Raw genomic sequence first — 18,441 nt, 5'->3', positions numbered from 1 at the left:
ACCAGACAAGGAAATCAAGTCCTCCGTGTATTTATACTGATGCAAGAAAATCCCAAATGAATTGGACTAAACTTCCAAGCCGAAGAAATACCAGAGAGGACCAAGATCCTTCATATGGAAGGAATCATGAAGATGCTGCTTAAGCTTATCAATGAGAGCAAAATCAGTCCCAGTGATGACAATGTCGTCGATATAAACCAGAAGAAGAATGATACCAACAGAAGTTGTACGAAGAAACAATGAGGAATCATACTAGCTTTGGATGAAAGAAAACCAAAGTAAGGTAGCCTAGAACTTATCAAACGAAGCCTGGGAGCCTGTTTCAAACCATACAAAGAGCGCTTTCGCTTATACACATTCGATGTTGACAACGAGCAAAGACCAGGAGGAGGTGTCATGTAAACATCTTCCTGTAAATCACCATGAAGAAATGCATTCTTCACATCCATCTGGCAAAAGGACCATCCCTGAGAGGCTACAATAGCAATAATAGTATGCACAGTGGTCATTTTAGCGACAGGAGCAAAGGTCTCCTCATAGTCAACCCCATACTCCTGGAGGTTACCAAGGCAACCAAACGAGCCTTATAACGGTCCACAAACCCATCGGGCCACAGTTTCATAGAAAAAAAACCCACTTACACCCAATTAGCTTGATATGAGAAGAAAAAGGGTCCATGTCCTAAGTCCGATTTTCTTGAAGAGCTTGAAGTTCTTCCTGTATAGCCTTTCTCCAACACTCATGTTTATCAGCTTGTGAGTAGGAACTAGGAATCGACACAATTGATAAGGTAGCCGTGCAAGAGGTATGAGGGATGCCATACCTATCTGGTGGATAAGAAGCACGGCCAAATCGTCGAGGAGGATGCAAAACAAGATCAGGATCAGGTGGCAGATCAGACTCAGGAAGGGGCTGACGGCGTTCATACACAAAACCAGGCTGGAAGCGTTCAAGAGGGCATATCAAATCATCAAAGTGAGGAAGAACAAAAACTGCAGGAGATGATGTAAGAGAACTAGGAAAGAAACATTGATGCTCAAAGAAAACAACATTATGAGATATATGAAATTTATTGGAAGAAGCATCATAGCCCAAATCCTTTTTGAGATAAGTTATATCCCATAGATGCACATTTCACAGATTGTGCAGAAAGTTTGTGACGTTGATGTCGAGGTAGATGCACAAAACAGACATAGCCAAAAGTGTGTAAGTCAAGAAAGCTAGGGTGCTATTTATGCAGACGATGGTATGGAGAGTCAAAATTTAGCACTTTAGAAGGCAACCTATTAATCAAATATGTTGCTATAGCTAAAGCTTCAACCCAAATTTAGGAGGAACAGAAGATGCAAGTAACAAGGTCCTAGCAACATCTAACAAATGTCGATTTTTGCGCTCAGCCACGCCATTCTATTGAGGCGTATAAGGACACGAGCAGTGAGAAACAATTCCTTTGTGATGAAGAAACTCAAGAAATTCATGAGACATATATTCTCCACCAAAATCAGATCGTAAAGTCTTAATGCTAGTGTTAAATTGATTCTCAAAATATGCTAGAAACAATTTGAAAACAGCAAAGACTTCAAACTTATAGTGCACAAACTATACCCAAGTATACTGACTATAGTCATCTATGTATGTCACAAAATATTTATAATGAGCATGAGAAATGATAGGTGTAATGCCCCATACATCACTATGAACTAGGTCAAAGCAATTATTTGCCCTACTCCCGGAAGAAGGGAAGGGAAGAATCTCACTTTTTCCGAGTAATGTTTGGTTGTTCTATAAATGACAGGAGTAATGCCCTATACATCACTCTGAAAGGGAAGAATCTTACTTTTTCCTCTCCAGTGAAGTAACCCTTTCAAATCTTATTTAAGAAAATGGGAATGCTCAAATCTTTAAGCAAATCTTTATGTCGAAATGCACAAAACGGCAGACATACCATTGCCATCTCAAACCCCAAAAAGGAAACTTGTTCAGCAAGCAAGAAAAATGCCACCAATTCATACCAACCTCATGGATTAACCTCTAATGCCAGTCAACAGCTCCATATGTGTCTTAAATGGCAGAAAATACTTGAGAGAGTAGTTTCAATGGGCCGGCCAAATTTGTCCACCTTCCAACTAGCAATTGCTTATTCTAGGGCTTTGAACTTAAGTTGACCTCCAAAACCTATATCAAAAAATGAAGTAGAATGTTCAGTGGCATTACCTCTCATGTGTGCCCCTAGAAATCATGCCCCACATACTTGTCTATTCTTTCCTCTTACTTGGTTTAAAGTGGATAATGGCAAAAAAAGTTCGCTTTTGGGATGACGTGTAGGTTAGGGAATCTTTGTCAAAGTTGAAATTTCCTCGTTTGTTCAAGCTTTCATTGCTTCATAACACCTCCCATAAGCTCCTTAATTTCTTCTAAGGGGGATCCTACTTCTTGGGATTTCCATTTCTTTAGGGATCTCAATGAAGAGAGGTTAAAGAGCTCACTATCCTTCTTTATTCATCAGACCAACATGTTCCTACCATTCAAGTGGATGGGAGACCGTGGGAGGGTGATTCCTTGAGTACATTAACTTCTAAATCTTTTCTTTCTCACCTTCTAAAACCTTCCCCCCACCCACCTCCCAGGCAACCTTTTTTCCTTGGAACCACATTTTTTAGAGGGCTAAGGTCCTTGGGAAAGATTTGGGCCTCTGGTTGGACCATGATCTTAGAAAGGATTAACACACAGGATTTTCCTCAAAGGACAAGGACCCATAAAGCTCTCAGTCCTAACATGCACTTCATGTTTATGCAAGAAACAAAACAAATGCCCATTTTTTTTGCATTGCAAGGTAGCATCAAAGCTTTGGAATGCCCTTTTTCCTTTTGCGGGGGAACAGTGAGTGGCCCCAAGAAAGATAGGTGACCTGTATTGGTCAACTTCTAGGGTTTTGAAAGAATAGAAACTAAAAAGGTACGGCTATCTTTGCCATCTTTTGGACCCTGTGCATTCAGAGGAATGCTAGGATTTTTAAGGTCGCTCAACCTGTCCACGATTGCTTTGGGATAAAGCGACTTTCATTGCAGCCCCTAGGGTTCACTCTCTGGATTTTTTCAAGGATTATCACTTTCCAACCTCCCAATAGTTTGGCGAGCAGCACTCCTGTAATTGATACTTGTACTGTTTTTCCTAGTTCTTTTAGTAGTTTACAATTTTTTGTACTATCTTTTATTATCCAAAGAGGACTCCTTGTCCCCTATATTATGTACTTTGTTTATTACTTTAATAAAATTGTCTTCCTTCAAAAAAAAAAAAATTTGAAGCAGAATGTTGAAACAATGCTGCTAACTCAAACAAAACATATAAGTTGAGAGTTACATTATTATTTTCCAACAGACCAAGTTTTCTTGTAAGCCTCAACCCAGGGTTCAAAAGCCTTTTAAAACTATAGCACACTATGAGTCTACTGTTACACATATATAATCATGCATTAAATGTAGACACATAACAAATTTTGTCAAAAACATGTCACTGTCATCTAACATTCATCATATCATTCTACATCAAGTCACAAAGCAATTTTGTTTGGAATTATAACTACGAAGCACCAATACCAACTCACTACACAAACATGACACAATTTTAACATGAGGAACAAAAATTTTCAGAAAGATAAAAACAAGGATATAAATAACATGGTGGGATATTTCCAATTAATTAATTTAAATATATATATATTTGGGATTATTTAGTGTTACTTTTTTTCCTTTTAAATGTAAAATATTGTGGTAAAGTACATTTATGATGAATCATAGGCAATAATTAATGTATACTCCACAAATAAATGTCATCTACTATCATAGCCCACATTCATATTTTGTAATTTGACACAACACATATGTAAGTATCCATTGAATTTATTAAAAAAAAAAAAAATCATAACAGTATCACCAATTATAAAAAAAATTTGCCTAATAGCAAAAGATAAGAAACAACCAGCAACAAGGATAATAAAAACATTCATTTAATGGGTAGTAATCTAACAAAAAATTCGAAAAAAAAAAAACACGAACGGCATGTCTAGCTGCCTCAGAAAGTGTTATGGCTGCATCCAAAAACGTGTCGGGCTGCATCGGAAAGTGTTGGAATCATGCCAGAAGTTATTAATTACAATAAATTGATATATTCAAATTACCTGTAATCCAAAAATACTTGTTTTTTCCCTTCTTTTTGCTTCCTAACATGAATGCGTCACTTAATATTTAAGTACAAAATTATCACAGGCATCACAAAACGAGTCAGTACTGCAATAGTCCGAATTGAAATGCCAATCAATACGACTACCTCCAACATATAAATTCCCACGAAAATTCCCAAATATAGCGGAGAAAACTTGGAGTGATTAACTACACTAATGCTCTTAAAGTATTTAAAGACGGAGAGCTTTTAAGACATGTACTTACTAATGCAGTCCTGTGCAAGCTTTGCAGAGCTGATCACAGTTGAATTCTAAGAAAAACTTTAAGTAAACCGTAAATCAGCACTCGCGCACAAACAGAGAGAGAGAGAGAGAGAGTGCCGCTGAGAACAAAAGCCAGTGGGAGAAAAAAACTATGGGGTTTGATTTTGCAGTATTGTGAAGGGACAGGCGTGGAAGGAGATGGAAATGGTTGATGGCAGTGGAGGATAGAGAAAGAGAGGGAAATTGGGAGATGAGAAGGCTTCAGGGATTGTCCAAGGGAGACATGGGAAAGTGCCAAAGAGGGTTTTGGAGAATACAAGGAGACGGGTGTTAAAGCCAAGGGCTCTCTTGTGCCTATGCGAACTCTTCGGTTGCCATTCCTCGCCCGCGGAGCTGGTGTTGCACACCTGGGATTGCTTGCGGCCATCAGCATCCTCTCTTCCTACACTCGTCACTCCTCAAAAACACGTGCTTCAACATGAATATTAATGTCAACTTGCATACTTTTTTAAAGGTAAATTACACAAATAATCCTACATCCAGGGGTATAACTGTAATTGGATTTCGAATCTTTAGGTGTCTCATACAAGTAATCTTTCAGATACAGCTTTGTGTAGGAGTTGGATGAACTTCTACATCGTAAAAAATGGACAAAAAAATGAAGTCTTAGAAATTCAAAAGATAAGGATTAAGATAAGGTAATAATTTTTATTAATTAATTTTTCTTTTTTCTTTGTTATTATTGTCTCAGTTTTGAGTTCAATAGAGATTCGTGAAAAATTGATATCAAAGCTTGTGTCCTAATATTAGTGTTTCTCGAGAGGAGAAATATGGTATTATGATCAGCAGAAGCAACAAAGAACAAAGGTCACTTTTTTTATCAAAAGACTTCAATAAGATCTAATATAAGATTTTATGAGAACTTAACAGAAAAAAATTTGGAGAGAAAAATATTTTAAACTATCTTCTTCTAAAGACAATAATTTTGAATCAGATCCTATTGTGATAGATCTAAAGAGAGTTAAGAAAGGTCTAGAATCACAACTAATAGAAATTGAGAGACAGATTAGTCTTTATCAATCTAGAATTAGGCAGTGTGAGTAGCAGTTAAAACAACTCCACAGAACTCTAGGATCAGAATCTAACGGCCAAGATCTCATTAATCTTCAAAGATGAAGAAAAATCAATCCATCGCGAATAAAATTAGAGAAATAATGAAAAGTTATGAGGACAAAATTCAAACTCTCAATAAAGGAGAAGAACCTCAATCGTCTCAAGTCAGAAGCAGTATATCAAGAAGATATGTTGCTAAAGACTATGAAAATGCACATGAACAGGAGGTTCAGAGTGCTCTCAGAGACATTGATAAAACAAAAGTTTTGTCAGACATAACAGAAGATATCCAGAATGCTCAGGAGGAGTTGGATAAACTTCTACATCATGAAAAATGGACAGAGAATGAAGTCTCATAAATTCAAAACAGAATCAATAAAAGGCTTAATGAGATAGAAGATCTCAAGGCTAAGAAACTAGCCAATGCCGAAAAAATTCTTGCAAGAACCAATAAGGGATCTGCAAGGGGTGGATTTGTAGGAGCAGGACTATCAAATTATAGGGAAACTGTGTAAGTGAGTTTTCCAGAAGTTTCATTAGGATGCAAAGCCAGTATGGCAGCCCCTAAGAATGGAACCACAACTGTGAGAGCGAAAGAAGTTATCTTTCAAGGAATTGCTCTAGACCATGACAAACAATAGGAGTCTATTTTAAATTATCCAAGCAGAATTCAGGAGGAATTCAGGCCAAGAAAAAGTGTTCCAGAGGGAGTACCCCAGAATGGAACAATCCTTAGACTCAATTGTGAAAAGGATCCTGTAGTTGTAATTGATGATTGGGTTATGGATATTAGATATCATATCCTTAGCAGAGGAATCTAATCTTGGTCAGTGAAGTAAGCATATAAATTTGCAGTAGCCACACTAAGAGAAAATGCTGGAGATTTTTGGGAAATACTTCAAAGGAACTCAGGTGTGAGTATCATTATCATAAACACCATCAAAACTCAAGAAGAAGTAATTGCTATCATAGCATATTTCCTCAAACAGGAGTTTGTAGGATACTCACTAGTAATTGCTATCATAGCAGCTAGTTGAAAAGGCTAGAATGACTCTCACAAAGATTCAGATCTGTGACATGTGTTACTTTGAAGAGTTTCTTTGTGAATTTTAATATTGGTATTACAAGCTCGGACCACAAGATCAAGCATACGCGAAAGAAGTCTTCATTAATAAATTACTCGGTAGTTGGCCAGAAGTGGTAAAACAGGTTGTTAAGCAGAGACTCGAGAGATATACAGGATTATCAAATACTTTTGGAGTTAGAGCGGAAATAGTAAGACAAATGGTAAGACTTTACTGTACGCAGCGACATATGTTTCAAGATGTAAGAAATATGCCTTATATGAATCCAGATTGTTGTCCCAAGACAAGTGGGGTAGCAGGGAGATATGGCTGTAACTAGAGACCAACTAGATACTCAAAATGAGTAGAAACTAGTTGTGCCGGAGGAGTTTGCCATAAGAAGATTGAATCATCCAAAGTCAAAGGAAAGACTTGGAAGAAATTTGGAAAAAGGAAGAGCTCTAGAAAAGGGCAGAAAAACCCAAAGAAAAGATATCTTAGACCCAGTAGGGTTAGAGAAGATGTCAAGGAATCTTTCAAGAAGAAATATGGACGATATCCTAAGTGTCCGCAAGGAAAATCTCTGGAGAATTGTGACTGTTGTTGGTTTTGTGGCAAGAAGGGTCATAAAGCTAATAATTGTCCAGAAGCTGAAAAGAGGAAGGGTAGCCTCAAGAGTATCTTGATGGAGAACTCTTCAGAATTTCTTTATGAACCAATTTGGGGAAAGGAAAGGAGATGAAGAAGAAGATTCAGAAGAAATGAATCTCCTTATAATCTTAAGCTAAGTTAGTTAAGACTAGCTATGATGAGAGCAGTAAACAAAGCACCAGAATTAGTTTCTCTAAAAGGAGAAGAAGAAGATCTAGTGTAAGCTGTAGAAACTGAAATTCCTTCAGAAAGTAGGGATTGTCAGGAATGGAGGATGCCTCGAGCCAGTTTGGCTGAAGCATACCAAACCTCATGGATACCTTATGAAGAGACAAGAAAGGTAATTGAGAAGGAGGTAACGACAAAAGTGTCCAGTACGGATGCAGGAACATTTATAGTTCCATTACTCACCACACAGGAAGCTCAAGAGAGCAATGGATAAGAAGGCAAGATATGCCACTATGGAATTATCCAAGTTGGGATAGATCCATTAGTAAGAAAAGGGCAAGATCTTCCTATCCTTATTGCAGTTATGGACGGAAGTATCGGTAATTTTGGTAGGTCCTTACTAGGGGGAGTAAGGGCTAACTTACATTCAAGAGTAGCCTGGATAAAAGTAATACTAGATTTAGATGTTGTTCTTTAGGATAAAAGTGTGGAGAAAACTTTTCAGATTAGAGTTAATACGAGAGACTGGTAGAATATGTTAAAATGTAGCCCAGATAAGAGGTGCATTAGACTCATTGCCAAATTATATTTGAAGTTTTATAACATGGGGAAACCAGCCCTCAGAAGAGGAGTTACTCAACTCTTCAAAACAAATCAAACTGACTTAGTCAGAGGATTACAACTAGAAGTCATAAATCCAATAGCACTAAGTTAACCACAGATTTGGGTAACCCCAAGAATAGAAGAGAGATTGAAAAATATTTTGCCAGAGTCAGTATAACAAGAGGCAAATAGATTAATTATAACAGAAACTCTAAGTGATTATACTCATAGTAAAGTGAGTGTATCTAAAGAGGAAGATATTAATTCAGAAACTAGGTCAGAAGGATCTAGACCATCTCAATTAAGACCTTCAAGTAGTAGAAGGATAGTTGGTCAGAGAACCATAAGAATCCCTATCTACGCAGATGAAGAAGAAGATTATACTCATGTAATATACATGGGAACGTCAATCCTAAGCGCTAAATTAGAGGAATGGGCAACGCTCATCAATATTTCTATCAGTAGGATAGACTGTATTGCTCTAATAGACACAGGATGTATGTGGTCTTGTACAAAGATTTGTTTTTCAAAAGTGACTTGGGAATAGGCTAATCTTCAGGTAACAATGGGAAATAGTGCAATTCTTTAGATAAGAGAAATTGCAAGAAATGTGAAGATAAGGATGAATGGCAAAGATTATAAGGAGCAAATTCTTTGCTTAATCCCAGAATTACTCGATGATTTTCTTTTGGGAAATAAATTCCTTAAGAACTATCAACCATTTACAATATTTTTAGAAGGAATAATCCTAGATAACCATTTCATTCCAAAGTCCTCTGGTACTATTATAAAGAATTATATGATAGTCAAGGAAGGAAGATCTGATTATCAGGAGAAACTTGATAATTGGAAGGAACTGGTATTAGGAAGTATCCTAAAGGTAAATCAGTCGGAAGAAGAAATTAATCTTGAAGAAATCAAGAAGATGCTTTCAGAAAACTGGTTGGAGAATCCACATGCATTATGGAAAAAAGTTATACTAGAAGCTGATATTGTGCTCAAAAATCCCGATACAATTATCAAAAGTAAAGGGATTAGTTATCCAAATGAGAAAAGGAAATTTAAGAAAAAAATTCCAGAATTATTAAATTTTGGACTTATTAGGTACATTACAAGTGAGCACAGGAGTGCTACATTTATCGTAACAAATCATGCCGAACAAGTACAAGGAAAAGTCAGGATGGTAATTGATTATAAAGATCTGAATAGGAAAACAAGAGATGATGAGTATAGTTTACCTAATCAGGAGTCTCTTAGAAATAGACTAAGAAGGGAGAAACCCTCATTTTATTCTAAATTCGATCTCAAATCAAGATATTTGCAGATAAAGGTCAAAGAAAGAGCAATATCTCTTACAGCCTTCACTACGGCGATTGGGCTTTTTGAGTGGCTAGTTATGCCATTTGGATTGAAGAATGCCCCACGAATTTTCCAGAGAAGGATGGATAAGGCTTTTGAAGGAATAACTAGATTTGTTGCAGTATACATTGATGATGTTCTGGTATTTAGTAAAAATACTAAGAACCACTTAGAACATTTGAGGCAGGTGGCACAAATGTTCAAAAAAGAATGGTTCTTTCAAAAAGAAAAACCATATGGATGCAACCTCAGATTGAATTTTTAGGTTTAAAAATTCGAGGAAGCGAAGAGGAATTTCAGCCACATATAGCAGAAAGGTTATGTGAATTTCCTAATGAATTCAAAGACAGAAGGTAGTGTCAATGATTTCTAAGAGTATTGAATTATATTAGAAAATTTATTAAAAACTTGGCAGAGAAGGCAACACCAATTCAGAGAAAGGTTTTAGTAAAGAATCCTTGGAATTGGACTTCAGAGGATATTGAAGTAGTAAAAGTCTTAAAGAAAGAAGCTACAAATTTGCCAAAGTTAGAATATCCAAACGGTACAGAATTAAATATAATTCTGGAAACCAATGCTTCAGATATAGTATTGACTTTATGAGTCCAATCCGATTTTGATAATGACAAATCACTTGGTATTTGATCTGTGCATTGAGATTATGAACAGGAGTTATATTAAGCATGCACGGATGGATAATAAGTCATTTAAGCCATGAAGAATAAAGCATACATATCTTGGCACAACCCATGGAACTCAAAGAGTACAAGAATGAAGATGCAAGCAACAAGTTCAAAAAGCGTCATGGGAATGGGTACTTAGAACCAATGTATTTACATTTTCATATGATTTAATTTGAAGTTCTACATATATCCTAGAATGACCTTAGGACTCATGCATTTCCTGAACATCATTAAGAGACATTCATGGACTTATAAATATTTTTAAAACCTCGAAAAATATTTTTATAAAAGAGCCAAGAAAGAGAGCAAAATATATTTTTCAAATTAAGAAGAAAAATCCAGGATTTGGTCAGTTCAGAAGACTAAACTCAGCGTTTAGTCGTCTGAAGATTGCACTTCAGAAGATTGAACTCAGCGTTCAGTCATCTGAGGATTGCACTTCAGAAGACCGAAGAAACTTCTGTCGTCTAGGCCTTTAACCTTAGTCGTCTGAACTTGCAGGAAAGTTTAAAATTTATTTTTTAATGAAAGAACACGTGGGCTATTTCTTTGATCCAATGGTTAGGATTGATTCTAAGGGTAAGGAACCTATTTATACATCATTTAAACCCTAGTGTTGAAGCTAAGACTTTTGGAAGAGAAGAGAACAAACCTTTTGCATACAATTGAAGAGATTGCACGTTTAGCACAACTTTGAACACACTGCTGAAACCTTTTCCTGGGATTTCAAAGTTCTTACATCGAATCTGAGCTAATGCTATCATTTTTTTTTCAAAAAGCAATCTAGCTATCATTGTGGAATCATTTTGGTATTGAGGTTTGGTAAATAGATCTACACGTTGATATTTCTTCTCATAGAGTTCTTCACATAAACTGATATGCTTGATTGATATATATTTTTCAAAGAACTTCTAATTTCAAAATCTATTGTTGAAGTAAGCCGAGTGATTGATAGTGAGTATACTTTCATGTAGATTATTTAGATAATATCACTACTTGATAAAGGGTTTTGTCATTGGTTAAATAGTTTTGATTCAAGCGTGTATTCAGTTAAAGGATCTATATTTTAGATATATTAAAAAACTTGATTAAATATCCTTGGTGTTCATAAATATTTATTTTATTGAGGGATATTTTCTTTGGAAAACTTTATAGTCAGTTTTTTATCTTTGGAATCATATTATATATATATATATATATATATATATATATTTGGATATTACAAGGATCGTGTTGTGATTGAATATTTGAAAAAAAAGCTTTGTGATTTTGATTGATATAATATTCAAGATAAAGTTTTTGATAAGTTCACATTAGATATTCATGCATTTTCACAAAGTGAATTAGAACCCCAATTTTCTCCAAAGCTTTTAATTATATGATTACTTGGGAGTTTTGGTAGAAAGGGAAATTGTGTGTTCAAGCATTTCATTCATAAAACGATTGTATCGTTTTCATACATTTTGAGCTTCAAGTTTTATCATATGATTATGTATTAGGAATTTCAATTGTACTCACTAGATTTTTTAGAAGCAACATTGAGTGTTTTGCAGATTATATTAAAATCAAGGTTCGGGTTGTGAACCGGGTTTGAGGAGAGAGTTGTATTTCTTGTAAGCAGCGGATTAGGAGGAAGTTGTACCTCTTATAAGCAGCAGATGTAAGGAAAGTTTTGTCCCAATTTAAGAAGCAGGGATTATAGTGGAATCCTTGAGTGGGTTGCTCAAGGCGAGGACGTAGGCCGGGTTGGCTGAACCTCGAAAAATCGCGTTACATTCTCTCTTCTCTTATCTCTTTACTTTCCCCACTACATTTCATTACTTGTATTTCATGTGTGTTTGTTGAATAATTCAAACGATCTAGACAAGTAATTGGTTAAATAAAGAATATGGACTAAGTGGTAAATAAGTTTCAAAGATTTTTTAAAATACCTAATTCACCCCCCCCCCCCCCTCCCCTTCTTGGGATTACACATAAATCAACATTTGGTATCAGGGAGGGTTTACATAGACTTAATACTTCATTTGTAAAAAGATCACATGGCACACATCGGTGTAACTCCATTCGATGAGGGACACTCATCTACTAGACCACTAATTTTCTGTGGTGTAAATTACACCTATTGGAAACGTAGGATGAGCATATGCCTGTTTAATGTAGATTAGAAGGTATAGAAAATAGTTACTAAGGGAAATCATGTTCCTATGAAAGTAATTGATCAGGTAAATGTACTTAAAACTAAGGATGAGTATACTGAAATGGACTTGAAATCAATTCAAATAAATGCTACTATAATGAACTTGCTTTTCTGTGCATTAGATGTAAATGAATTTAATAGGATAATGACATGTAACTTTGCTAAAGAAATTTGGGAAAAATTAGAAGTTACATATGAAGGCACTAAGGAAGTAAAAGATAGTAAGATAGACATTCTCACTAGTGAATATGAAGCATTTAAGATGACTGCTGATGAATCTATTCAATCCATGTACACTAGATTCACACACATCACAAATTCTTTAAATGCACTTGGAAAAACTTACCTTACTTATGAGTTGATTAGGAAAATACTCAGGAGACTACCTCCAGTTTGGGAAGTGAAAGCTACAGCAATAGCAGAAGGGAGAAATCTCAAGGAGATGTCTGTTGACAAACTTATTGGATCACTCATCACCTATGAGCTTGCAATAAATGATAAAGAATAAGCAAAGCAAAGCAAAGAAAGCCACAGCGCTTAAGGCATTATCTTACAGCTCCTGTGAGGGAAGTGATTCAGAATTAGATGATGACATGGCCTTGTTAACAAAGAAGTTCAGAAAGTTCTTGAAGAAGAATAAGAAGTTCAACAGAAAATTTTGAAACTCAAAGTCAGAAAGAGGAGAGTCAAGCATGAAGAAAAATAAGGAAGATACACCAACATGCTACAACTGCAGAGAGGTTGGACACATCAAGCCTGAGTGTCCCAAACTAGTGAAAGCCTCCAAGAAGAAGAAAAAGGCGCTGAAAGTCAGTTGGGATATGCACAGCACAAGCTGTTCAGAATCTGAATCCAGTGATGATGAGATTGCCAATCTGTGTCTAATGGCACATGATGACCTTGAGGTACAATCATCATTCTCATCATCTTCTTCTTATTCTAGTGATTCTGAAAATGAGAATGACATGATTTCATATGATGAGCTGAAACAAGAATATTTGTACACTATTAAAATGCTTGAGAAGAAAACTAAGAAAATTTTTGATTTAAAAAATAAAGTCAAAGAACTTTCAAGTTTAGTTGAACGTCAAAATGAATCACATGCATCTCATATGAAAGACAAGGATTTGAAAATTAAGGAACTAGAAAAGAATTTGAAAGATAAATCGGAAATTATTTGTAAATTTACTAAAGGATAAAAATTTTTTGAAAAACTCCTAGGAGCTCAAAGAAATTCCCTAGAAAAGGAAGGTGTTGGTTTTAATGGGAAGGAAAATCTAAAATAGAGACATCTTTACATGGGATATTTTATAAGAGAGTCAAAATCATATGTTCCAACCAAGGATTATCATAGAAATATTACATATTTTAAATGTAAAAGGTTGGGTCACATAAAATTTGACTGTCCTTTCAAAAATAAAGATGTCAAAATTAAGAAAGTATGGAAGGTCAAAGGAGAATCTAGTACTAACCCCCATGGACCCAAGAAAATTTGGGTACCAAAGCTAGTTGTCTAATTATGTCATGCAGATATGCTTAAGATCATCCTCCTCAAAAGATAGATGGTATATGGATAGCGGATGTTCATGTCACATGACCGGGGATAAAGTGAAGTCAGATGAAGGTATCTTCCTAGGGTATGCCTTAGATAGTAAAGCCTATAGAGTATATAACAAACGAACATTAACGATTATAGAATCTATTCATGTAGTGTTTGATGAGACAAATCCCTTCTCCAAAAGAACCGATGAAGATGAAATTAAGATAAACAAGGAATTTGAGAATCTATCCATTGAGAATGATTCAAAAAAGAAAAATGAAATTAAGGAACTATCCACTGAAACTAATCAAATTGAAAATGAGGCCAATGAACTACCTAGAGAATGGAAGTACATAAAGAATCATCCCATTGATCAAATAATAGGTGAACCATTACGTGGAGTAGCCACATGATCCTCACTTAGGAATATGATGAGTCATTTTGCCTTTCTAATGCAAGAAGAACCTAGGAATGTGAGTGAAGCAATTGAGGATGAATCGTGGGTGTTGTCCATGCAAGAAGAGTTAAACTAGTTTGAGAGAAACAAAGTATGGACATTAGTTCCTAGATCTGAGGATAAGACAATTATTGGGACAAAATGGATATATAAGAACAAGAAAGATGAACATGGGATAGTTGTTAGAAATAAGGCTAGACTTGTAGCTTAGGGATATAATCAGGAAGAATGAATAGATTTTGAATAAACCTTTGCACCTGTAGCTAGAATGGAAGCCATTCGAATGCTTTTAGCCTATGCAACTTTTAAGGATTTCAAGTTATATCAAATGGATGTCAAAAGCGTATTTTTAAATGGATATATAAGTGAAGAAGTATATGTAGAAGAACCCCCAGGCTTTGAAAACCATAAGAATCCATATCACGTTTATAGACTAACAAAGGCCTTGTACAGTTTAAAGCAAGCTCCTAGAGTTTGGTATGAAAGGCTAAGCGATTTTCTACTAGAAAATGGATTTATCAGAGGAAAGATAGATACAACTTTGTTCATAAAGTCTAAGAAAGATGACATTCTCCTAATTCAAGTATATGTAGATGATATCATATTTGGAGCTAGAATTAAAAAATTGTGTAATGAAGTTGCTAGTACCATACAAAATAAATTTGAGATGAGCATGATGGGTGAACTAAATTTCTTCCTAGGGCTTCAGATCAAACAAGCACAACATGGAATATTTATAAATCAATCAAAGTACATTAGAGATTTGCTAAAAAAGTTTAATATGGAAGATGGAAAAATACTAGGTACACCTATAAGCGCTTCATTGAAATTAGACAAAGATGAACAAGGTATACCAGTAGATGTTAAGCTTTATCGTGGAATGATTGGTAGCTTACTATATCTGATTGCCAGTAGACCTGACATAATGTTTAGCGTATGTTTGTGCGCAAGATTTCAAGAGCACCAAAAGAGTCACATTTGTTAGCTATAAAATGAATACTTAGATACCTAATAGGAACCGTTGAACTTGGGTTATGGTATCCTAAGTATACATCTTTTGAGATTATCAGCTAATCAGATGCTGATTTTGTTGGTAGCAAAGTGGATAGGAAGAGCACGAGTGGTACATGTTATTTCTTAGGACATTCGTTAGTTTTTTGGTTTTCCAAGAAGCAGAATTCAGTTGCTCTTTCCATAGCTGAGGCAGAATACATAACGGTAGGTAGTTGTTGTGCTCAAACGCTATACATGAAGCAACAACTTGTAGACACCCTATTTTTGCCCTAGCCAAATAGAACACTGGGTCCCCTCTTATTTTATTATTATTATTATTATTATTATTATTATTATTATTTTATTATTATTATTATTATTTTCCTATATTATTAGTACTTTACTATTATTTTTCTAGTATTTTTATTATCATTATTATTATTTTTCATTGTTATTATTATTACTAGTACTTTTATTATCTTTATTTTATTTTTACTTTACTATAATTATTTTGATTTTTCATTTATTGTTTTTGATATATTATTATTATTATTATTATTATTATTATTATTATTTTATTATTATTATTGTTATTAGCATTAGTATCCTATTTTGGCTATTATTATTTTTATTATTATTTTTAGTATTATTGCTTTATTTTTATTAATATTAATACTATTATTATTTTACCAATAGTATCTTAGTTTTTATTTTTACTATAATTATTTATTATTATTAGTAGTAGTATTATTATTATTACCCTATTGATACTAATATTATTATGATAATTATTATTATTATTATTTCCTTTTTCATTATTACCATAAGAATAAAAGAATAAAAAAAGAAAAATAAAAATAAAATCCCAAAAGGAAAGTTGTTTTAGGGTTTTGGAATTTTTTTTATATAATGGCAATAAGGGTTCACACAAGAGGGGGGGGCAAGCGCACAGATGGAGAAAAAAAAAAAACCTAGCAATTCTCCCTCTCTACTCTCTTTCTCTCCGGGAACTCTTCTTCTTTTCTCTCCTTGTCTCTCGGCCACCCTCTTCCTAGCCACTCCTCCAGCCGCAGCCCCAACCTCACAGCAACACCCGCAGCAGCTTCATTTTTTCTAGCTCCGACCACCACAACCCAGCACAGCCGGTCACCCTTGCTGCCACTGCCAGCCTCCAGAGGAGCTCCACCAGCAGGCCAGTCCAGCAGTTGCAGTTTAACCGCAGCAGCCCTTTGAAAACCATCCCCTACTGCGGACATACCAGCACAGCCCGAGGCTTCTCCACCTTGCAATCCTGAACACCCGGCCAACCACCACACTAGCAGCAGCAGCCGACCAGAGCTCCATCCCTGCAACTCCGACGAACCTGCAACTCCGGCAACCTCTATCCTCCGGCATCTCCATGAGAACACCAGGTGAGCCCCCGACCTCCCTCTGCTGTTTCTGCTGCCCACTGTAAGTGCTTCACTCTGTTATATCTGCACACACACACACAGGGATATGTATATATATATATATGAATATGGGTTTAGGTTTGCATTTTATGGCATAAGGTTTAGGTCTTTTATTTTTTTTTTATTTAAAAATTTTTTTTTTCTTACATGATGTGTATACTTTTACTTATTTAAGTTTTCTTATTAGGTGTTTATTTTATTTTATTCGTTAGTACTATACTTGTTAGAGAATCAATATAGTAATATTATTTTTAAATGGTAAATACTAATTAATTTTGTTCTTCTTGTTGCAGGATTTTTGTTCATGTTCAAATTTTAATTATTTTTGTTTATGCATGGAAAACGCTAATTGATTTTATTCTTCTTATCGCAGGGTTTTTTTTTTAGTTTAGTGTGTGATGCTTATATTTGTTATTACGTGTTGGTATTATGTTTATATTTATCATTACGTTCATACTTACTATTGTGTTTTTTTTTTCTTTATTATTATAGGATTAATTGTGTTTATACTTATTATTATGTTTACATTTATTATTAGGTTTATGTTTGTTGTTATGTTTATGTTCATTATCATGTGTAGTTTATTGTTATGATTCTTTTTATTATTATATATTATGGTAGTGTAGAGTTACGTATTGTGTTATTATGTTAGTTTATTATTGTATTATTATCTTTATTTTAGTGTATCATGTTTGTATTTACTATCATTTTTAGTTTATTATTAGGGTATCATTATTATGTAGGAAGGTAGTTTACTATTATGATATTTTATTAATTACTATGGTAGATTATTATTATATAATTATTCTTATTGTTTATGGTAGTTTCTTATTATGGTAGTGTATATGTATATATATGATATTATGGTATTTCAGTATTATTATTATGTTTATACTCAGTACTATATATTATATTATTTTTAGTATTTTAGTACATTATGGTATTTTTATTATGGTATGTTTAGTATTATACGTTATTGTATTAGTTCATTTTTATAGTAGTTTATTATATAGTTTATTATTATGATATTTTGTTATGTATTACTTATTATTTTTATTATTATATTGTTATGAAGTTTTACTACATATATTAGTATGATGTTATTATGATAATAAATACTACAATTATAGTACTGCATTGTATTATTAATATAATATTATTAGTACAGGGTTGTTATTATATTGTTTTCAGTGTTGTTACTATTATTTCTGTTTTATTATTAATATTAAATATGTTTAGTATTTTTGTTTCTTTGGTATATTTATATTTTGTGTTGCATATTAGGGTATTTATTTTTATTATTATTTATTTTCATGTGTGTATATCCCTATGATTTAATTGCAGGGGGTATTAGCCTTTGGGCTTTACATACCTTAAGCTCTGAGGGAATATATATATATATATATATATATATATATATATATGTATATATTTATTTATTTATTTATTTTTTACATGTATTTATAAATTCATAAAAAGAAATAATTTAAAGAATTATTAGATTAACTTAGGGATAATTTCAAATTAATTAGGTACCGTTCGTAAGAACGGGCGCGTAGGGGGTGCTCGTACCTTCCCTTCGCGTAACCGAACTCCCGGCCCCAACTCTGGTAATGTAGACCGATTCTACCCCTAACGGGGTAGTAATCACGTGTTCTAACCACACTAAAAGGTTAGTGACGACTCCGATATTCCAAATTTTTTCCTTGAAAATTAAA

At 34.3% G+C, this 18,441-nt stretch overlaps 1 protein-coding gene across 10 annotated transcripts in view; it reads right to left on the bottom strand.

Annotated features, from left to right (window-relative positions):
• LOC131149508 (probable bifunctional methylthioribulose-1-phosphate dehydratase/enolase-phosphatase E1 2) overlaps positions 1-4,882 on the bottom strand; it is a 66,308-nt gene extending 61,426 nt beyond the window's left edge. For all 10 annotated transcript variants that reach the window (XR_009135230.1, XR_009135231.1, XR_009135232.1 and 7 more), the window contains exon 1: positions 4,446-4,882. The gene's annotated coding sequence lies outside the window, so the exon portion shown is untranslated. The remainder of the gene's footprint in view (positions 1-4,445) is intronic.
• Positions 4,883-18,441: the final 13,559 nt, after the last annotated feature.

This window comes from Malania oleifera, chromosome 2 (genome assembly GCF_029873635.1).
Source record: "Malania oleifera isolate guangnan ecotype guangnan chromosome 2, ASM2987363v1, whole genome shotgun sequence".
In the NCBI taxonomy this organism is placed as follows: Eukaryota; Viridiplantae; Streptophyta; class Magnoliopsida; order Santalales; family Ximeniaceae; genus Malania; species Malania oleifera.
Note: the sequence above shows the minus strand (reverse complement) of the source record. Positions and strands in the feature narration are given on the sequence as shown.